The sequence below is a fragment of the Haemorhous mexicanus genome, chromosome 11 (assembly GCF_027477595.1).
Source record: "Haemorhous mexicanus isolate bHaeMex1 chromosome 11, bHaeMex1.pri, whole genome shotgun sequence".
Taxonomy (NCBI): Eukaryota; Metazoa; Chordata; class Aves; order Passeriformes; family Fringillidae; genus Haemorhous; species Haemorhous mexicanus.
The window spans coordinates 11270255-11293791 of record NC_082351.1 but is presented as its reverse complement, the minus strand read 5'-3'; the positions used below and the strand labels follow the sequence as shown (position 1 = coordinate 11293791).

Here is a 23537-nt window from a genome sequence, read left to right as displayed (position 1 = left end):
CCACATCTTTGCTATTCTACCCATTTTTGATAAGCCACTGAGAAAGAACAGTGAGCACAACAAAGGCTAAAAAAAAAAATAAAAAAAAGGAGATTTAAAATTGTTTCCATGTAAAGAGAAGCTATTGCAATATAAATACTCAGTTTGGGAAAGAAATAGAAATATGATAAATCTGTAAAATCATTAATAATTCAAAGGGGGTGAAGATGAATTGAGTGGTAAATTTTCCTGCAGTATGGACACTGAGTGCAACTGGCTGGCATTGGCTCTGGATAGAACACAAGTAATGCTGACTTGGGTATCGTGGAGCTGTTGGCCAGGCTTGCCATGCCAGCTGCAGAGACCACGAGGATAAATGAAACTGGAACTGTGCTAAGTGTTTTGTGGATGGTATTGGCCTCCTGAGGACCATTAAATGCCATGTTCTGGGTTTAGCAGGAGCCCTGAGCTCCCAGGGCCACATGCATTGCAGGGAGCCTGGAGAGTTCATTCCCTTTCCTTCTGCACAGGGGCACTGGAAGGTGTGAACTGTTCCTGACCCACACTTTGAAATCTGGACGATAGATAAATTAGAAATGATTGCTGGAACAAACTGCATTTTCTACAATGAGCCTACAAAATATTTTCTGATCATTACTGTGGTAATGCCTGATGATGGAAGGTGCAAACCTTGGGGAATTCAGAGTAAGAGTTTGTTTAATGAAATGAAAGATCCCCAAATATTCTATTGGAAAAAATATCTCCCTCTTCCTCCTCTGCTCCTTTTTCACATCTCTTGTTCGTGAACTTGTGACTTGAATGAGAAATTACTGGGTTTTTTTGGGTTTTGGTATTTTTTTTGTTTTTGCATGATTAACCATCGAGCTCTGCTAAAAAGCTATTCCTGGCTTAAACAATAACTTTTGATGATAAAAGAATTGATAAATTACAGTTGGGGTATATTCTTAAAAAAAAAAAAAAAGGCTTGTTCAAAAGAGCAAGTAGCTTAGATAAATTAATAAAAAGATAGCTTGATTTGATCTCTGGAAATGTTTGTAAAAACAAGATTTCCTCATAAAAAAATGCAGTGAAACTGCATTCTTTGACTTAATCCTCACATTTTCATAATACAACGTGCTGCATTCAAATATGAAATAATGATCCAGCTGTGCTTTTTTGCTGAATTTCCCACATCTTTTTGTCCAAATCCAATATTCTTTGTACAGCACAGGCCACTCTATCTCATTTACAGACTGTAAAAATATGAATTTAGAGGTGTACCTGGAAGTGGTAACCTATATATTATATCTTTAAGTTCCTGTAGAAAATGAGGCAAGATATGCAAGTGTAAGAAAAGAAAAATCCAGAAAATTAGAACTAAATGGGTTAGTTTTTTTTGTTTGCATTTAGAGTGTTTAATGAGAAATTAGGATATGTTGTCAAATATGGTTTTACCTTCTTGAATTAGAGTTGGTAAAAACAAAGTTTCTGGAAAGTAGCCCTAAAATTATCTTGTCTTTCTTCTAGTTGTTTTAGTGGGAAATATTTTTTATAAGTACCTGTTTAGTTGTTGCTCTCCCTAAAATTAATGGAGGAATGAACAATTTTTGTACAGTCATCACTATTCTTATTTTCCAAGTTGTTTCCATTGATTAAGTTCCACTCTGGGCTTTACCTTTACTTCAGTGGGGTTGACACAATTGTACATGCACATCAAGACTATTTTCTGTTTCTAATTAGCAAATTACTGTCCTCAAACCTGCTTTTTATGAACTACTCTTCTCATGTTTTATCTTATTCTGCAAGAACTGCAGGGAAAATAGAGGGTGGTGGTGTCACACCAATTCCAGCTGTTGTCCAGTGCCACCTCTCAGCAGAGAGCTGGGCAGAGATTGGTGACAGGGCAGAAAGAGCTCTGCTGCAGAGAATGGAATAAAAAAAGTGGGGAGAAATCCAGTTTAAGCAGGTAGAAAAAGAGAGAAGTCAGACAAGGTCTGGAATGGGAGATTGAGAGGAGAAAGAAAACAGGCACAGAGAAATAGGTGTTGTCTAGAAAAAATACTGCTCAGTGTAAATTGTAGTTAGCAATGGATTGTGGTGATTATTCTTACTCATTAATTTCCTTGTGTTGTTTTGCTAAGCAGTTTAAATGCAATGCATCTTTTTTTTTTTAATAATAGTATCAAGTAGCAAATGTCACCATTGTAGTTTTACATGATTTCATAATGAAGTTCATGTTTTTAGTTGTACATGTTTACCTGTCATTTGACACTTGCATGTGTGGTTTGAATATCTTTGGAAATCTTGCAGTCTAAGCTTCTGATCTCTCCAACTCTTGCACACATATATGTTTTTGAGTGTATAGTAATTATAAAGGTGGTGTTTGAAGATTGGGAGGGAGCAAATTTTTGCTTACTGCTATTTTATCATTTCCCTATATGTGATACTCATTATCATTGGAATGCTGATAAAAGTGGGTCCTCAGTCTGCATGGAATTATATATGTATGCCTTTAGTTGAATGAAAGCCACTAAGGTCCCCTTCAGGATGGACTCTTAAGCCTTTTCTAAATATTAAGTGCATTTTTAAGTCTCACATGGAGTAAAAATTTAAAAATTAAAGCATATGTTTGTATGTTTAACAGAGCTGGCCCCTATGTCTTCCCTATCAAGCACTGAGAAATGCGTGGGCAGAACCATAATTGTGGAGAAGCTCATAATATTGGGGCCTAAATTATAAAAATTATTGCATAATTAGACCACACAAGTTAGATTTCAAAATGCTGCGTGTTACTTGGATGGGTATTTAAAAAATAAGTAGCTGTCGAGCATGTATGGTCCTGTTCCCAGTGCCACACACAGTCATTGTAGTGCTTTAGCAGTTTGAAGGAGTTTAAATGGATCCAGCATTGGTCTTCAAACAGACCAAGCCTACAAACTCTTGCCTTAGTTTTATCTCTTCTTAACATTAAAAGATGCAACTGTACCATCAGGCACCATTTTTATCAGCAGTTTCGTAGCACAAGCTATGTAAAATTAAAAAAAATATATTTAGGATCCTTTGGAGGGGAAGAAGGTGAGAGTATATCTCATGTAGTGTAAAACAGACTTTTTGTGTATAACAGAACTCTGACTATACTTTGACATATTGATTTATTTTCTATTGTTTTTATTAATACAATAAGCATACCTCACAATGCCTTCCACAGCACAGTCAGTATTTAGATATACCTGATAGGAGAACTTCAGTGAGTACTGGGTTATTAACTAGCAGAACAAACTAAGGAAATGGCATGTTAATGGTTAAATTATAAAGTATAGGTGGGATATACAGCTGTTGGTACAAATATTCAGATCCACAGAGCAATACCCTGAAGGTCTTTAGTTTATTCTCAGCTTTAGAAGATGAGAAATCTGAGGTGATTGGGAAAGCAGGCACAAGCCATGAGATGCATCTTTATTTAATTTCTTGTTATTGCTTGGTTAAGGAAAAAATAACCCCAGCAAACTTTCAATAGCCTACTGGAGTCATGTGCCTGAAGGACACCATGCTTATGTCCAGCATTTCTAAGAAGACTTTTCAGGCCTGGCCAAGGATCCACCCCTTTCCTAAAGGCAGAAATAGGCACACACATAAAGCACCTCAAAACTGCACTCAGCCCTCTCCACTTCTCTTCTGCCCGACTCCATCCAGCCTTTGGGTGCATCAAAAGGAGCACAGCCCTTGTGTGCCTCCTCACTGGCTGGGATGCTTTTGGATTAAACTTCCTCTCCACAACCACCAAATTTATTAATATTTACTCTGGTACAACATCTAGTAACCAATATGCTTCTAACAACAGTGTGGTAGCAGCCACAGTAACTAGAGTTATCCAAGCACAACAGCCAGCCAATTTTAGCTATTAAATATTGACTGACTGGTAGGATGCATGAGGTAAAACCCAAATCATACTCCCTACAACCAGACAAATATGTATGAGATTTTAAGAATTTCCTTCTAGTCACAAATTATCAGCAAATCTCAAAAGATGGCAGGAAAAAACTCCACCTCCTACAAATTCTAGAAATTTCCCTTATCCAGAGAAAACCCACAGCTCTGACCTTGCTTGGCTCAGACAAGCTCTTAAGAACAGAAAAGAAGTGCTCCTTCATTAGTGGTGGCCAAAGAAAGAATGTGCTTTGCCCCTGACATAATTTCCATCCCTCCAAAAGGAGTGGCAGTTATTTCTGTGGGTCAGCAGAAGCTGGAGCTCAGCTCTGCTGCCAGAGCAGGGAGCTGGGGGTACCCAAAGGGCGACCACACCTGAGCAAAATCCCCTGGAAAACAGGGACAGCTCCAGGGAAATGCCTGTGCTGTGGACACAAAGAACAGAAGATTGCCAAACCCTCCCCTCCTCCTTCAGCTGTGACCTGTTTTTATCCCTCTCTGCACATTTCACCTCTTACATAAGCTTTGCCTCATCTGGGGAGGAGGGCAGGGGCAGCACTAACAGGCTCCAGGGAGAGACAAATGTTTCAGATGCACAAGTGTTCAGCCAACTCATCCTTTGCTCCCTGTCACAGACTGGTAGTTCTTGGCAGAGATGAATCTGCAGGGACTCAAAACCTGGGGCCACAACACAGTTTGGAGAGGCAAACAGAGCCCTCGGAGCTGAGGGACCACAAGCATCCTCATCAATATGCAACAGAAATCTTGCAGTGTTCCCTGAAAAAGTGTGGTCCTTAAGGAGATGGGATGGTGCATTCAATTCTGCATATTAGGGTTTAGAACTTAAATCTACCCTTCATTATGTCTGTAATACCTCCTTTCATTATTTAATTAATGAAATTGTCCATTTCACAATCCAGTTTTTAAAATCTGAGTTAAATATTTTATATTTTATCTTAAAGAAATGGAAAAAAAAGTACAGTGGGGAGTCATTATTTAAATAAGTGGATGCTCATAAGTGAAACTTGTCCAAGCTGAGATTTTATTGTGTTTGTGTTTTTCTGGTTTTATTTTGCAGTGAATTTCTAGCAACAAAGATCTCTCTCTCCAGTGAAAATTTTCTCTTTTAAGAGAAAACAGTATCTTGAGGTTTCCTGTCTCTTTTTTTTTCTTGATTAAACAAAACATGCAGCAAGTTGCAATTAAATTTCAGTTAACAAAGTGCAAAAATACACCCACCCTCCATCTGCCAAAAATAAATAGTTTGAAAAGTAATTTCACATCCCTGACAATGACGACTGTGTTTATGACATATTTCTGGTGCCATATTCCACTCTCCTATCGCTGCCAGCTTGCATCCAGTATTTAGAAATAAACCAGAAACACATTGAACTTGCTGAACTAGATGTTGCCACACTGCAGCTCTAATGGGCTTAGTGACCACAACCTACAGGGGCCAGAATGTGTCAACAGCAAAAGGGCCAACCTCAATCACTGTCTGTGCTTTTACAAAGTTGTTACATGTTTAATTCTTTGCAGCTTAGTTCTCCTGCTGTTTTGGCTGCTCCAAACCAAGGCTCATATATTGCAGCAGCCCTCTCTACCTCGTATAATGCCACAAAGGTCCCAGCAGGAGACCTTTCAGTGGAGCAGACAAGCCACAGGCGAGGGCAAACAGGGCATCACAACTTCCTAATAAGATGACTTATTAGATTGGGGGCTTGACACAGCGTTTATTTAACCACTTCTTTTCCCAGGCACCAGGCACGGGCGCTGCGTGCGCGCTCGGGGCTCCGCAGCGCTGCGCGGGTTGGCCGCGGAGCGCGCTCCGAGCGCGTCCCCGAGCGGGGCGCGGGGCCGGGGCAGCTCCGTCCCCCCGCCGGTGCAGTGACCTGGCGCTCGGCGGCACGACTGCCGCCGCAGGGTCGCTGCTCGGTCGCAGGGCCGGCTCCGGGCCGGCAGAGCGCGGGTTAAGCGCGGCCGTGGCGGCGTTTCCTGCCCGCACTTGCCGTGGCCCGAGGCGGTGCCGCCGCCGGAGCCGGGCGAGCCGCGCCGGGCCAGGTGGCGGGCAGGCACACCGTGTTATTAGGCAGCACCGAGCGCGAAACCTTGATCTTCAAAAAAACCCAAAGAAAGGCCCCTAATTAATCCCGCGCAGGAGAATAAATGGCATTCCACATCAGCCGGGATGGAAAAGGCACTTTCCAATTTCGTCGAATGATCCCTGCTATAGATCGCTTTCAGGATCACGATGGGAGCGTCGCCGTTTGAGGCTCTTAAACCCAAGAATTCTTCTTTTCTTGTCACTTCAATTCGATTTAAATAACAACAACAACAAAAAGTAACAATGATCTCAATGTGCTCTATCTTTAGGAAGTCATAAACGTCTTGACAAAGCGCCCGGTGCCCCGCGCTGCTGAATCCCGGCCGCCTCCCTGGGCGGCTGCGGGGTCGCCTGGAATCGATGGAAGCTCTTCCATCATCTTCACGCCAAATCAGCCCATTGAAAAGTCCTGCTCTGAAGCCATCCTTAACACTCCCCCTTTTTAATTCAGTGTCCAAGTGACAGATTGAAGGATATGTATTGAGTTTTTTCATATTTCTGAAGATCTTTGATTTGGACTGGACTTGTTTTATGAAAAGAAAAAGGTTCTAAGAAGAATAGCTGTCTTTTAACTCATATAACACTTGTCTAATATTGATTTATAAACATTCCCAGTAGAGAAGGCATCCTTGTCCAAATAGTCTCAAGGTTCATAAACTTCATCTAATTTTATGATATAATTGTACAGTAGTTTTCAAGGACTCTTACTGTCTAGAGGGCTTGAATTCATTTGATTTTATTCCTCCCAATGGTATCTGCTTTTATCCCTAACTAAGATTAACAATTCTGGCATTATAGCAATATGGAAAGTTCATCACATTCGTGCAGTGATTCTACCACCAGCTGCAGATCCTTCTGAAGTTTACTGTGTAATGAATTTAAAACATAAATAGCAACAAATGGGATAAATAATTGCTTTGCCAGAATTGAAGCAAAGTTAATTCTGTCTTTATAAATAACTTTTTATGCTGGTGGTTTTTTGTGAACCTTTCAATATTTAATTAAATCACACAGTTTCTGGATCTTTCTTTTAAATATGTTTAACTTATGTATTTATCATTTTTAAACTTGTTTGTAAGTAGCTGTAAATCATTGAAAAACCAAAGACAAGAATGGTTTCAGTTTTACAATGTAGCTAAGAAGATACTTTCTAACATCTTAGAAACAGACCTCAGAGTTGCTTATTCAATATTAATAGTTATCATTACCAGGGATAGCTCACATTATTATAAAAGAGGGGTTTGGTATTGGGATGTTGTTAACTAGGTCTGAGCTCTTTATTTTCTGAAAGGAGTAGAGCAGGACACCTTTTGCTGAGGTGAACCTGAATGTTGTCAGAGAGCTGCAGATCTCCCAGGTAACATTTCCTCAAGTGGAGTTTTTAAGAATGACTAAAATTTGTTCTCCTCCAAGCAGGGTGTTTACTTTCTATGTCCAGTGTTCTCCAGATAATGTGCAGTGCTGCACTTATCTTTAGAATCAAGAAACTTCCTTGAGCATTACTTTAACCCATGGGCTTTATTGATTTGAGATGCAAAACAAAAAATTGTATGGCAAAACTTTGGTTATTATAACTAGATCTAAACAAGAAAGACTAACATCAGTTTTGACAACAAACAAAACCAGTTTTTGTTCTATTGGTTCTGTTTAAGAGATTCCAATTTCAAACCAAACACAACTTGTGGTTATTCTGTCAGATATTTATATAGCCACTGGGGCGCCATAGTTATGCACCGCATACATCATTGTATTTTTAAAATGTACTTAATGAACATTTTTTCTTTTCTGGTAACTACTTCATTGCCTTAAATGAATGCATTCCAATAGAATTTGTAACAAATGAGCACTTTGTGTTTGCATTAATGCCAAACACGTTTAACAAATTTTTAACAAGGAACGCTGGCAAAAAGCCAAACTCCTAGAGGGACACTGAAGGAATGCTATAAATTTAAACTAGATTTTACCTTTTCACTCTCCTCAACAAGTGTCTTAGGTGTCTTTGGCATCTCAGCATTGAAAGTTTTCTACGTAGGTTGGATACAAATTTATGCCTTAATTATTTTTCTTCTTGGCCCTCCTCACTAGAGATTTCTACGTCGATATAACAGGCTTTAACAGGTTACTGTATTCTTTAGAAAGTGAGAGGTGGGTTTTCTTTCTTTCCTCAAGAGTTAGGCCAGGAGGAAGTAGCAAAACCAGCATTATTGTTGGGCTGTAATGACAGGGAGGTTCAAACAGCACATGTCGTGCCATTGTCACATCCTGTGTTAAGGGACCTCTGCAGTGGCGAGCACTGCAGCAGATCTCTGCTACCCGGTTTTGTTGCTTGTGCTGAGTTGCAAATATCTGGGTTGTGATTGTGTTTGCAACTGCACTTCAGGGGCAGGGGAAAGCAGCCCACAGGGCTCCTGCTGGCCCCAGCTCTGAGCTCACACAGAAGCCACGAACAGATTTTTGGCTGAATCAAACTTCTGGGGGGTTTTTCAGTTGTTAAGTTATGCCCACATGGTACATGTCAGTACAGACCTTGGGAATCACCTACTCTGTAATACATGTTCGTATTAAAAGTGTTACAAGTAGCTCCACAAACCACATGCTTGCTCTTTACTTGTAACTTAATATATTAATTTAATTTTTACTGTGTTATTTCAGTTTTAATCAAATGCAGGAACTGAAAAATAATAATACTTAGCACTCATCCAAGACTTTTTAGGCACATTACAAACATTAAGCCTTGCAAATTCCTGTGAGGAGCCTGATGTTATGCCTGCTGTAGCAGAGAGCAAGTTAAGCACAGAAAAACGATATGACTTTTTCCTTAGTCTCACAATAGACTGGCAGCAGGGGCAGAATTTAGAGTGTCAGGGCTTTTTCTTAGTTAATAGAGTCATTCTTTTCATGGTTTTGCACAAAGGTAAAAATTGAGAATGCTTTTTTTTTTCTCCCTCCTATAATTTACATGATGTTGTTGCAAGAGGCATAGGCAAATTCCAGGACATAACTTGAGAAAGACTATATGAGTTATAGCCTTATTCCAGCCTAGTTACTTGTTTCCAGAAAATGAAATAATTTCCCATCATTTGTTGGTACTCTGATTGCAGTAATGATGAATGAGTCTGGAGAAGGAAACTGAGGAATTCATCCTGACAGCTTTTTCAAGGATGTCACATTATAGTGCAGAGGCCTTGTCGTAGATTAGGGACCAGAAATAGCCCCCACAGGTTTTCATTAATGATATCCTTCTCTACTAACATTTGGTCAGATACCAGTTCCCTGCAATAAAGTGTCTATTCCCTCTCTTTCTTACTCACTAATTACCATATCAGTTGTTGGCCTTTTATGTAGGTACCATGTGTAACAGGTTAGGAGAGGGCAATTTAAGCCTATGTGAATGGGTATCTGTTTTTGTATCTGGGTGCTTGTTGCAAACATTTGGAAAGCATATGGAGCATAATGGACATTAACCCAGATGTCAAAAATAGCCTGCATTTTACTACTGTTATTAAACAGTTTCCCCTTTAACCCCTTTGTGTTTACCCACCCTCTCCAGCTTGTTTCTGCAAATCACTGCTGAGAGGAAAGGATTGGAGGTAAAAAGTACTAATCAGGCAGGTGTCTTTATCCAAAGGAAAAACAATCTGAACAAATATTTGTGGGCTACTACACTTTTATATCTTCACATCCTTCTGCTGTTTTCATTGACTGGTATCTAATGGACTGACAGAGGTGCCAAACTCATAAGACATTAATTTCAGCTGGAGCACTGCTGAATTCAGGCCCAATCCATGTTACCAAACTTTATTTCTGTTTTAGAGGTTCAGTGACTTTTACCAAGTGCAGCATTGAAGAAACAAATATAAATTTAATTTACTCAACCTCAGTTGGCATTTGACAGCAATATCCTTTTATATATTTATTTGACTTACTTGAGAAATACTTTGCATTTCCTACCTGTGGCCGACAAGTTTTTGTTACACTTCCAATACATATATGGTTTCCTGATGAATGGGTGGGTTGATTAAGTGGGTGAGGTTTATTTGGGGGCTTTCATCTGTAATAAAACCCCAATGAAAATCTGAGGAGCAGGCTGGAGAGGGAGTGCATTTTGTGCTCTGCTGCTGTCCCTCAGATTGGACACTTTATTCTGGGCTCTTATTTTTTCTGAGCATAAAAGTGTTAATTGCAGAGGAACTTCAGCTTGGAAAATAGCAACTACATTGAAGATTGTTGTGATTACATTTTAGTTTTAAAAACCTAGGCATTATTGTGCTGCAGTTTCTGGAATGTGCTCTCCTCATTAATTTATAGGTGTGCTTCCTCTGCCCCAGTATCTCTTTGAGTGATGATTAAGAAATTCTTAGCACACAAAAGAATGGGAGCTATGCACAGTTCACCAACGTAATGCATGCACTGACTTACAGTTTTCATAAAAAGTTTGCAACGATTTTATGTGCCAGAACTAGTAACATGATCTACTTTAGGAACTCCCTGGCTTTCCAGCTCTGCAGAAGTCATTTTTAGACTGTTCAAGGGCCAGATCCAAAACTTGTTAAAATCGGTGGGAACCTTTCCATATTTCAGTGGGCTTTGGATTAGTCCCTGAGTATTCTGACCAGAAGAATTGTACCAACTGCTCACTGCAAAAGTAAAATTCATCTACATTTGTATGATATGAATTGTTACGTGTGTTTTCCAGCAAGATGTGAAGTGAAAATAGGGATTCAAAATAATATGATAATTTATTCTGTAAACAGTGTTTCACTTTATTCACAGAATAATTTATCTGATAAATATTAGATTCTGAAATTTTAAGGGGGCATTTTTTTAAATAGAGCTCTATTTAAAAAAAAAAAAAAACAACTTTTCAGCTGTGTACAAAACCCTAAGCATTGTATGGCAAATTCTTTTTCATAAAATGGGATGTTTTGGAAACTTTTAAGGCTACATAAATGGAAAGGCAATAATGGAGAATCCCATACATAATGCATTTCAAATTTTCTAGAGACAAAGTCAGTGAATAAATGAACAACTGCCCTCTAAAGGAATAATTTGATTCCTCCCACTCATCTGATATACAGATAATGTGACTAAGACTACTTCACTGCTCTCTTTTCAAGCATACCCTGCTGTTTGCTTGCAGCACAGCTAAAGTAACAACAGAAGTCACTGAGGCCTCTCTCTGGAGTCCCAGTCGGACAGAGTCTCATCCAAAGTTGGTGGAAGGCAGGAAGATTCTTCCCAGTGGCAGAGCTGTGCTGACACCAGCTCTCTCTTGCAGTTCCCTGGGTTTCAGTAGTGGCAGCCAAGGCAGGCAGAGCACCTGGGATTAGTGGGTGTGTGGCTGAAAACCTCCTAACACATTGCTGTGTGTTCTAACTTCTGCAAATCTGAGCTTCTTGTGTCCATAAAACTTTCTCCACTGTTCTGCAAATTAAAGTGAGCTCAAAGTGCTTAAATATGACAGGAAAACGGTGCTTCAGTTTTGGAAGGCTGGTAGAGATGCTGCACATTCCCACCTGCCATGGAACTGGGTGGAAAAAAACCAATGATTCTCTCGGTTCCCACAGAAAAATATTTAATTTTATTAATAGCATTTCCCTTTCAAAGATACTGTGCTTATAGATAAGATCATAAAACTCACTGTTTACAGAATCACAAACCCAACAGAATTTGACATCTTAGGAATTGAAAATATTTCCCATGTAGAGGGAGTCGTGTCATACAAATTAGCAATAAAACTAATTGCCACCCTATGAACATAAGTGGGTTCAAATTGAATTTAAATGCCTTGCTTAATCCTCAGCCCCTAGAAAAGCATTATCTCCACTGATATGTATGAGAATCTTGATTAGACGAGAACTAAGATGTTTTGGATGCTTCAGTCATGTTGTTAATTGGATTTTTTTCCCCTTGTTACAGTTGTCAGAGGAACTAGTGAAAAAGGAAGAAAAAACTGTAGCACTGGAAGGTAACAATGATAATCTATTGCACTGGATCTCCAAACACGACCATGATATCCTGGAGAAGATCACAGATGCAGAAAATGAATGCTAAGGTTGATATCTAATGAAATGCTGCATTAATTAGCATTTTCTCCATTATTTCTTGTAGTCTATTGTGAAATTAGATACTTTGAAAAGTAATGAAGGAGACTCAAGCAGAAATTATAAGAGCTTTATTTCTGTCTTTAATGGGTCTTGTGAGTTACTCTGTTTTTACAAAGAAACCATCTGTTCAGAATATAGTTGTTTCATGAAGTTCAGTTAAAGAGGTTATTTAGCAAATTTTTGGTAAATTAATATTGATTTTAATAGGTAATTCAGATTCCCTAGATGTGGCATCTGCATTTGCTGATTTTACCTAGTCTATTCTAAAGTCTCACTTCTATTGCACTAGATTATCAAAGAGGTATTAGTAAAATGCTGTATAAGGGTGTTGGCATTAACTTTACCCCCAGTTAGATACAGGCTTTTCCAAAAAATAAAAGCAAGCCTTTACCCTCCTCTGTTTTCTTTTCTCTACTGATAAAATGATATAAATTTAAAACAAACCAAAACCAAATATTGATACTATAACCGGTATTAAGCTCTGGGCCAGGTTGGAAATGAAATCAATTTTTGGTACTAGTAACTGATGACAAATCTTAGTTTTATGAAAATATGGTGTGTGTCTCTGACAATGCATAGGACATCTAATTTGAACATAAATATATGATTATAAAAAAGATGTATCTATTCCTGGATGGTAAAAGCTTGAGCTGTATATAAATACATATGTGTGTGTATATATGGACATGTACACAAGGATGTATCAACCTTTTACCATCCAAATGCATACATGTTTTCAACAAAAAAAGCTGGGACTCTAAAGAAACAAACAAAAACAAAAATAAAGATAAGATTGCTGTGAATAACAGTATATGCACTAGGTCTCCTGTAAATGTGGAACTGTTTGTTATTGTTCTCTGCATTGAAAAACAGTCTCCAACACAGACCCCAATGAATCTTAGATGTTAAAGAAAATACCAATGAACAAACAGCACTTGAAAGCTGTTTGTGTCAACAAAATATGTCTAGTAAAATAAATTTAAAGCACATGCAAGGAAAAATAAAAATCTGAAGTCGTTCCATTCAGTGAGAGACTCTTAACTGACAGTCAGATCTCTACCACTTCTCAAGGAGAGGTTCCTTCTGACTCCACAAACATTTTCAGTCAGTCTGGCAAACATGTGCAAATGTTTGGCTGTTTTGTTGAGGCATATTTTTGTCCATGGAAGAAATGCTTCCATGCTGATGGCAGTGGAAATAGAATATCTGCATTTTTAAAGGACAAACAATAAATTTAAGCATGGGTGGCCTTAATCCTTAGTAGTTTTTCTTTGCTGCTGTTAAAAAAAAAAAAAGAAAAAAAAAAAAGAAAAAAAAAAAGAAATCTAAATGGATACTCCTAAAGTCTTGCACTGAATTTAGAAAAATTATTTTTTGAACCTGTGGTGCGATTAACCCTCAACATCCTACATGAGCCATACATAGTAATCCCCTGAAAATTACTGTCTAGAAATTATATTTTATTTTATTTGTACCATGATTCTCGGTGCAATCAAGGAGCAATTTATTTGAGCAGGAGTCCTGCTGGATGTGACTGTCTTCAGTAAATAGAATAAAATGTATAGAATTAGCATAGCGTAGATGATCCCAATTTCATTCATGTTTAAACAGTTTGTCCTTTAACTATCAACGGCATTTTAGATCTTTGTTTTTGAAACAGCAAAGCTTTCGGGAGTATATTTAGCACATATGACAAATGTTGCACTTGGAAACTCAGACAACAAAACAGGTTTCTGATGACAGATTTGTTGTCGCAGTAGGGGACAATCGTCTGTGTCTCTTACAATCAGGTCTTTACCTTAACTCTGCAACCGAATACTTGAAGTAGGATATAAACTAGGGGGGAAATAGGGTCACAGATACAAAGCTGTATAGTTAGATATTTATATGTATGTGCCAATTTTGTCACAGATATTATTTTAGGGGCATTTTTGCTCCACTCATGTTGGTATGAGTATTGATCTAAACTTTTATCAGGGCCTAAAAGTTAGCCCCTAAAGAGGAAAATTTTGTCTAACATTGATTTTTTTTCTTCTTGCTTTGCTTTTGGTTTTGTTTTGTTTTTTTTTTTTCTCCTTCTTTTCATTTCATGTGATATTCTATGATGTTTGGAGAAAATCTTTTCATATCCTAAAATAGAATCTCGGGGTTTACAATAAACACTGTGATGTTGGGAAATATTTTATTTGAGCAATGTTTGGTAGATTTTTTTCCCCCCTCCTCTGAGTGTAATGAAGCAAACCAACTTTTGCTTAACATTTAAGATAATGGTTATTATTTTAATGTGAGATCAGTCTTGTACTGCACATTCTTTCTTTCATTTAAATGTACAGTATGAATTTTGTATTTAATGAATTTTGTGTATCCAGTATGCACGTACCTGCACATTGACTTTCATTTGAAAGTGGGTTTCAATTTCCTTTTTAAACAGTGTTTATGAAAAGACCTCAGATGTGTTGACACAAACTATATCCGCAATGTTTCTTTTGTGTGTGTAGGGTGACGTTTGAATGTGATGTTCTGCAGCAATGGGTCAGTATCCCCTATTTACCTTAGATCCTCATTTGATAGTGCTTCTTGTAATAATTTTTTCAAGTGAGTGGCATGTTCTGGATTGTGATATTGATATATGGTTAAGGACATTGATATGAAACTAAGGAATTCCTAGAAATTACCAGTGGGCATGTATTAGACAGTCATTGTAATTTAATGTCTTGTAGAAGTGTAAAGTACCAAGGTATTTAGAGTTCATAACATTGTTATCATGTGTATGGGAAGTATTTAGTGTTGATCAGCTTGTTTATTTTCATCAAATAAACTTTGTTTCTTTCTGAAATCAGTGTTGTGTCATTAAAAGGTTTAATGACTGTAGGAAAACGTGTGAGAGATGTTTTCCACATGGTAAATCTATCACACTCCTTATTTCTCTAATTGCTACCATTCAAAGTAATTTATCTTCCTGTTGTTACTATCACATAAACTGTTTAAGAAAGCATAAAAAGGAAAATGTCTCGTAGGCCCCACTCCCAGAAATGCTTACAAGCAACTTTAGTAAAGTGAGGAACCATTTTCTGGATTGGGCTCTTACAGAGCAATATGCTTTTGAGTGGGTTTCTAAAACATAATATTCTTGTGTGACCCTGTGTAATTGCATAGAAAATTACATTTTGTTTATGTGCTTTACTGACCAAAAGCCATAAGGTGTGAAATTCTCTGCACAGTCAGCTCCTTTTTCAGCTGCCTGGTAAGTGGCTCCCCGTTTCCATTATGTTCACTTTTTTTAGAAAAGGAACTTTTGTTGACCAGGAATTTCTTACCTCATAGAAGTCCCTGGACCAGCTCAGGGCACACACAGCAGGAGAATAAAAGGTAAGTAAGTATGCATTTTACTTAGCTTATTTAAACCACACAGACTCTTAGTTTTAAGCTCTGTTTCTTTTCCTATAAATTAGTTTTCTTTCGTAAGAGAGTACTATGCACAAACATAGGATATTAAGTTTCACTTTTAACTACAGCTAAATATACATTTATTGTGTATTCTGTTTATGCCTACTTGGCTTTAAGCTGCAATTGTACAAACTGAGTAGCAGTAGCTTCTATCTTCTTTCCAGACCTGCACAATCATTTGGAGCAGCTTGTTCTGTGTTCTGCTGGTGTCTGTATCAGGGGGCTGCCCATCCCATTGGAGACATATTTTTGATTCTGTTTTCAGTATTGATCACTTTAAAGGCAGCTCCTGCTTCCCCACCTGGTGACAGGGACAGCACGTGCCAATGTGTCTCACGGGAGAGGGCCACAGTGGCTTTGGGGAAGCTGTCAGAGGCCCTTCAAGCCTATTTTCTCTAGGATGGTTTTCAGAAAGGATCTTTCCTCTGTAAAAAAGGAAAAAATGTAAATTTTTTTGTAAAATTTTTGCCCTCTGTAAAATTTCCTCTGGGCTGTGAGGGCCCCAGGGGAGGGGCAAGACCAGCATGTTTTTGTCTCTGGGTGCTGCTGAGGTGGGGAGCTCCCCAGAGGGCAACTCTGGGTGCAGGAACATTTCCACCAATGCTGAAGTTTGAGTTCATACAGTCAAGAGCTCCTCCAGCTCTGAGAGAGCCTGATTAAGGATCGGGCTTTTCTGAGCTTGAGGTTTCCTCCTCAGAGAGGCTGTTTGTTCACTTGAGCCAGAGTAGCTCCAGGTTTGAGCAAGCTGAACTACAAGCAGTGGGGGACACTCAGGGGATGAAGCTGTGTCAGCTTGCATTTCAAGCCAACATGTCAGTTAAGACACATTTTGAGAGTCCCAAAAGCTCCATGCCAGCAGGAGTTGGATAAAGCTGAACTCCCAGCGCATCCCAGGTTGTTCATACTGTGCTCAAGGTCTAGGATTTGTTCCTGGAAAAGCCTCACTAACCAGCACACACTGGCTCTGCCCCATGCAGAAACCTGTCAGAAAGTACAGAACAGAGTGGCAAAGAAGTGCATGTCACCTGTTGATATTCCTTCTGCAAACCACAAAACTTTTAATAACCAAAGTATTAAATCATTCCAAATAAAGCCAAGTGAGCTCTAAATAAGTAATGCATTTCCCATTATGAAGCCAGTGGGAGCTCTGCACGTCGCCAGGGCATGATTTGACCCTGACAGATGAAAAGTACAGCTGATGAGGGGCTGCTGTGCAGATTTTCCTCCTGTGAGATTACAGTGATGTTATTTCATGCTCATCACTTTCCAAATAAGACATCTCTTTTTCAAATGCACCTTTTGAAACAAGAGGCAATCTCTGCCTTCATCAGGAATAGCCCAGGGCACATTGTTTCAGCTTTTGTATGAGGCTGGAGGCGCTGGTGCACTAGAAGCCCACCCTTGATGGGTGCAAGTTGCAGAATCAAGGACTAATTTTGTTTGGGTTTGCATTCCTTCCATTCTTCGCTCTTGAAAATGACTCTTTCTTCAGAATGAGACAGTTCTAACCCCAAATTTCCACAGATGCAGGGGGAGAGCAGGCACAATGCCAGTGCATCCTAAAGATGATGCATTGTATCCCTTTGAAAGGTGCACTCGAATTTGTGTTACAGACAGTTGTCTATTCCCACGAAGCTCTGAGTCTCAGGACTAACAGAAGAACTTTGAACTCATCCAGTTTCAAATGGAGGCCAGTGTCCAACTTTCAAAGGGCTGTGCTTTTGGTGCTCACCCCAGCAAGGCCAGGAGACAGCAGATGTTCTGGCAGCTGCAGCTGCCGTGCACTCGGGGAGCTGGGGCTGGAGGAGAGCAGCCAAGCTCCCTCCAGATGGAGCAGACAGGGAAGAGCCGAGTGGGAGGCTGCTCAAGGAAGTCAGATAACTCCAGTTAGCCCTGGACTGATGATATGTGGCTCCAGAGCACCTAACCAGCTTGGCAGAGGCTGCACAAGAGAAATCAGCACCAGTCCACAGCTAACCTGGGCTCAGTGAGAAGCCTTCTTGCCGTGGGAAAATCGATCGGGAGGGAATATCTGTGCAGAGCACATGATAATGGAGCATGGTAACTATTTTTTATTTGAATGTAATTTGGACAAATGCATTACTCATAAGTGAGTTATCCAGGGCTTGCCAAATATGTGGTTAAACAGTTATTATAGCAAATTACACCATCATCTAAACACCTCTGTTTTGGCTCTTAGTTGTCTCCTTTTGCAATGAAGTTGTACTTTTTTTCTCTTGATTGTTGTCTAATATTGCAGTCTTTACTGTTTTGGTTACCATAGAAATAAATAATGACACAAACAACGACATGCATACAAGGGAATAAGAACATTTTCTGAATTTCACAAGTAGAACACCCTTGTTAATGAAGACCTCTATGGTTGCACAGTTCTTAACATAGTTCTCATATCTATTGATTCATGTCCTCATATGCATTTTATTATGGGCTTTATATTTCATTTTAAACTTCCAAAAATAAAGAAAAACAGCTGAAGTACTTTTTTTTTTTTTTTAAATGGCCAGATTTTGGTTAGAGGTTAACACAGGCCAAAAGAGAACACAGATCTGCCCCCAAGCTCTTGCAGTTTTGTTTTGTTTTAATAAAAAATCCTTATTACAATCCACAAAGGGTCACAAAAATGCAGCCATTACCGACCAGGCGTATTCCTTGTGCAGCTCTCCTGCCCTTTGCACCTTCTCCAGGCTCAGATCAACCAAATGTGTGAAGGCAGGACTGTTGTTGGTCATGATAAGTGTGTGCATTAAGGGGCTAATCCAAACTTTACTGAAGTGAAATGAAAGTCCATTGATTAAAAGTAAATTTCTGATTGTAACTCACTTTCTTCTTTCTGAAGCAAATGTGCATGTTTACAGGAGCATGGGGCCAAACTGTTTCCTCTATATATCAAAATTCCAGCTAAATGTAAGTCAGATGAACAGACTGCCTGACTTTTTGAATGCTTTGTGATAAGAAAATAAATCTTAGGTCTCATTACTTAAGTTCATTTACAGTATTTTGTCTATAGTTGTCCTGTCTGTGTAGCTCAGCCAGCACTCAACTCCTACCAACTCTTAACACAATTTTTCCTTGTGGTGTCTTTACATTATGATCACTTATGTCACTAAATTTCTTTCAATTTAATAAATATCATTCAGTCCATTGGTAACTTTGCTATTGCTAAAGGTAGTTCTGCTATTGACTAGAGGAGTAAAATGCATTTTTTTTTTTTTAGGAGTCTGTTTTCTAAAACAAATTAAATTCGAAGCAATCTTCAGGAGAAAGAAGAGGCAACCCCCCCCCCCCCCCCCCATAATTATTAACTCCCAGGACTGTCCATGTAGTTTCCAGAGGATTTGTTCCAATTCTGATGCCATTCACCATGTCAGAGTTGCTCTCTCTGAAGTTAAACAACCAGTCTCCGTATCTGAAAGCTGGAGGTTGTAAATCTCCCTTGTGAATGTTGCCCATGACAGGGAAGGAAAGACTTGCATAATTACCACTTGTACTTCCTCAGAGAACATGAGCTCAAGTCTAAAGCAAGGAGTTTGGTCAATAAAACATGAGAGTCTGAAAACTACAGGAAAAGACCTGTCCAGCTCATATGATAAGAATTTTTTTCTTGGTTAAAAGAAAATTAATATTTCTGAGGAAGCCTCTTCCTCAGACCTGATTATTTTTCAGATATTCCTTATTTTTTTCAAGTTTACTATCAGTTAATGCAATTCATAGCTAAATTAACTGAAATGTCTTATAATCTTCCTTCTCTGTGAAGCATAGCAGACTGGATATAGTTATTCTGCTAAAATACAGAGAACCATTTCCTAAGCTGACTATAAATGTTATTATATTCAGTAGTGTCTGTGAAGCAGGTTACAAGTTTAAAATCAGGAAGCAGGAGAGGCACCTTGTTCCCACGCTACTGAAGTCAGAAGGAATTACTCTGAGTCCTTCTCCAGTGAGTGAGGGATATCAGTGCTTGGTATTTGGGGCTATAATTGGTCAGATAGCTTACAGAAGAATACAAGTACTCATGTGAGCAAATTTTTACAGGACTTAGAGCCTGAAATCAATTATAAATGCTTTTGGGTTAATGTGAATGCTCGTGGTCAAACTGGTACCTCTTCACAGCAATCCTTGTCCACATCTGTTCCCTGCACAGGGAAAGGGAAAGATTTGGGTTAAAATGTTTATGCATTGCTGCTCTTCTCCAATGCTTTCTCTACTTCCTGCACTGCTTTGCACACTTTTTAGCTCTACATTCCCTCACACAGAAGTTCCATATGCAGTCTTTGAAAACTTCTTCAAGAAGGAACCCATGAAGGATTCTTCAGCTGCTTTGCCATCTTCTCTGGGGGTGCACAGAGAACTTGGCATGAGGCAGGAGGCACCTAAGGTAAGACTGGCTGAAATTAAACACAAGCTTCCAGCTTGGATTACCCAGTGTGAAACACCCTTCCCCCTTTGAGTGCTCTGGGGTTTGAATATAATCAAATAATCAGCATCTGGCACAACAGAGACTGAAATACAAAAAAAACTTATAAAACTTTCTTGATATATATTACATTGCCATCGTCAGTGTCCCAAGGAATCAGGCAAATCAGGAAGTATCAAAATTGGTTGTTTAGAAATGTTTTTTTCAGAATTCACCTGTCTAGTTTGGCTCAATTGTTTTTCCCTCTCAAATCTGAAATTCCAGATACAAACTGTGATGCATGTACATTTGGTAAACTCTGAGGGATTAGAGAGAAATTCCATTAGAGGGGCATTTTCTGCAACTTGTTTCTTTGGCCTTGCCACCAGAGCAAATTTGGAGAAGAATTTAGATTACTCACCAACACAGATACTAAACTGCAGACTGAAAATAAAGTAAATGTATTTGAACTGAGTAATTCATATGAAAGGAATGGTGCCTTGATATGTGATAGCCCAGTACTTCCAGGAAGGTCAAGCACCAGAGGAATGGGACAAATTTAAAAAATCAGATGTTTTTATTTTTCTAAATTTCTTCCTATTTGCATATTCATTTCAAAGTCATTGCCTTGGACTATATTATAAACAAAATGGCAATTGAAGAGATAGTTTTGATGTGATGCACATCCTACTTGCACCGCAGGAATGAAGATGAAAAGGACACTTCTTCTGAGTGCCACATCTTAGTACAGTTTTGTAATTATGCTACACAGACAATATTAACAATTCTTATTAAATACAGGATATCATCTTGAAATGAATACCAGACTTTTAGGAAGGGCTTTGTAACAAACATTTCAAAAATCTGATTTTACTTTGAGTTAGCTTTCAAAATCCACTCCAGATATATGTAAAGAATATAGAACGTAAATATATTTTCTAAAGTACTACAGTATGTGAAATTTATAAATTGTTACATGCTTTCCTTTCCTAAAGCAGCTGGGTGAAGCTTAGTCTCAGATCAGATAGAATCTTTTAGATAAATCATTTATGACTAGATGACTTCTTATCCAAAAGTCAAATATGTGATCATTTACAGAGGTCACTGGCTGTATTCTGCTCTGTGTTCCATAATCAGCTGAAATAAACCCCAAAAGTCCCTCCTGAATGTATGCTCACAGGGTCACAGTATAATAAAATACTGCTCAAATTGTGTTTCAGACAAGGAATGCTTTCCCCAAAAGTGCTCTGCTCTCAGGGACAGGACTGTCAATATGCATTGCAGAGCAAACGGGGAGTATAAAGTCCAGCATTTGGAAGGGGAGTGCCCTGCCCATTTAGTGGCAAAAAGCCCTGCTGTGACACACATTTAACTATTTAAGTGACTTTTACAATGTACATTCTATACTCTCTTACAGATTCTAGCTGGGACTTACAACTAAGGCAGCTTTTTGACACAGAGGAAAATACAAATGCACAAAGAAAATACTGAAAATCTTGGGAATATTTTCTGAACAAATACAAGCTGATGCTGTGGGGTAGTGAAGAAATGCTATCAGATTCTATGGAAATATCCTCAGAATATCTTACCCATGATAATGCAGCCTCACCAGTAACCTCATAACCATATTGTCAAGAAAAAAAAGGTGGTAGAAATACACCTAACTGATCATGAGAATGCAGTGGATGTTCTGTATAAAACCTGACAGAAAGGAATGAGGTTTGGCTTTCCTCTGAAGTTCACTACAAGTAGCAGAGGATCAATCCGTAGATTCACCTCTGCTCTGAGTAAGCTCCCCTGTATGCCTCAGATAATTTGGAAGGAAGTGTTTCATGAAAATATTGGCAAAACAACTGACTAAATAAGGAAAAAATGCAAAATTGGCAACCTGTAATAAAAACTATTAGATAAACTGAAGTGCAATGACTATTATCAAGCAATTAAGTGGCTACTCCTGCAGCTGTTGCTTTGCTTGGCTGCTTTGTTGAAAGTGATATCATGGAGTCACCACTCTGCTTTGAATTACAGGTTATTACTGGCTGGGTGGAAGAAATGCTGCCACCAGGACAGGTGCCAGCAAGGCAGGGCTGGGCAATTACCATCACACTGGGCAGTAATGAGTACCTGTCATGCTCTCCCAGAAGCCAAATACAGCTACTTGATGAAAATGCTTACAGTATTGTGTAGCATTATAAAGGACAGAAGATCATCCTCCATCCCCATGGGACTGTCAGCCCCAGGAACTGCTCAGATGGAGTTTCTCTGCCTTTGGGTGAAGAAGCAGAACACGAGGAGTCACACATGCTCAGGCTGGGGACTTTGACACCAGGATCAAGAGAGGCTGGCAGTGAAGGCCTCAGCTCATCACCATGTTGCCAGGTCCTGCCTGGAAGGACAATGCACTCTTCCCCTCTGTGGTCCTTGTTTCTTCCAAGATTACACCATAAACGTATTTTGTCAGGTTGCACCTCAAAAGGTGACACTCTACAGGCTCTAAAGAGCAGAAGAGAATAAGAAGTGGTTCATAAAAAATCAATTTCCAACTTTTCCAAGTTACTGATTTTAGAAGAGGAACCAAGTGCCATGTGCCCTTTCCCCCTGTTCTGTACAGAATCTTAGTTCATATTCCTCTGCCTGGTCCCATGTCTCTACTGTCAGTGTATCCTTGTGTTCTTCACTGTGGGCAAACATTCACACTGTCAGTGCCATTTTCAAAAGTCTTATTTTTTATTTAAATTGAGGAAAATAATGTAGAGCTGAAATAGTACCTTGATCATGAAAAATAAAGACAATAATATCATCAGGGCAACAAGTCACAAGGTTTGCCTGATCAAATACTTAAAATGAAGAGCTCAAAACTCACCATAACCTTAAACATCTTTTTAAATGAGTTCTAAATAATGCCATATTCTAAATAAACTGGAAGAATCAAGGTCAATTGACAGACTACTATGGAGCTTGAAAGATAGGGTTAAATTTATCAGATGTTTTGCTCATGGTGCCTAGATTAATAGCTATCTTCAGAATGATACTGGATTTAAGCAGTCATGGACAAATATACATTGGCTTAGCTGACATATCTTTTATGACATATCTTTAGTCCTAAGGAAATGACGAATTAGCTAAGTACTCTTTAAGATAAGTGTCATATAGGGGCTAACCAAGATCCCTTCTCTCACTCTTAAACACACTTTACTGATGACATGTGTGTGTACATACACTAAAGAAATCCTTGGAGATATTTCAGGTGAGAGCTTCAAACAACATCCACCTACATTCCTCCTTGAGCTATGAGGAATTTGAGGATCTAATATTGCTACAATTATAAACTCCAGCCTAATCTTCTAATCTTCTCAGAGGTAAGGCGTGCTATGCAGGAGCAGGTGTGGCCCCAGGCATTGACACATGGTTGTGACCATGTCAGGAGTGGGTATCAGACTGCTCCATTCCTGCAGACAGTCTGTGGAGCCCTTTCCTCCCTTCTCCTTCTCCCAGTTCATGGTCTGCTCCTCTGCTCTCAGTAAAATGAGCATGCTCTGAGAATGAGTGTAGCACAGCG

General features: G+C 39.0%; 1 protein-coding gene across 1 annotated transcript in view; it reads left to right on the top strand.

Annotated features, from left to right (window-relative positions):
- The window catches only part of ERC2 (ELKS/RAB6-interacting/CAST family member 2), a 398530-nt gene extending 383577 nt beyond the window's left edge, over positions 1–14953 (top strand). Inside the window, exon 17 of the mRNA XM_059856421.1 lies at positions 11930–14953. The gene's annotated coding sequence lies outside the window, so the exon portion shown is untranslated. The remainder of the gene's footprint in view (positions 1–11929) is intronic.
- Positions 14954–23537: the final 8584 nt, after the last annotated feature.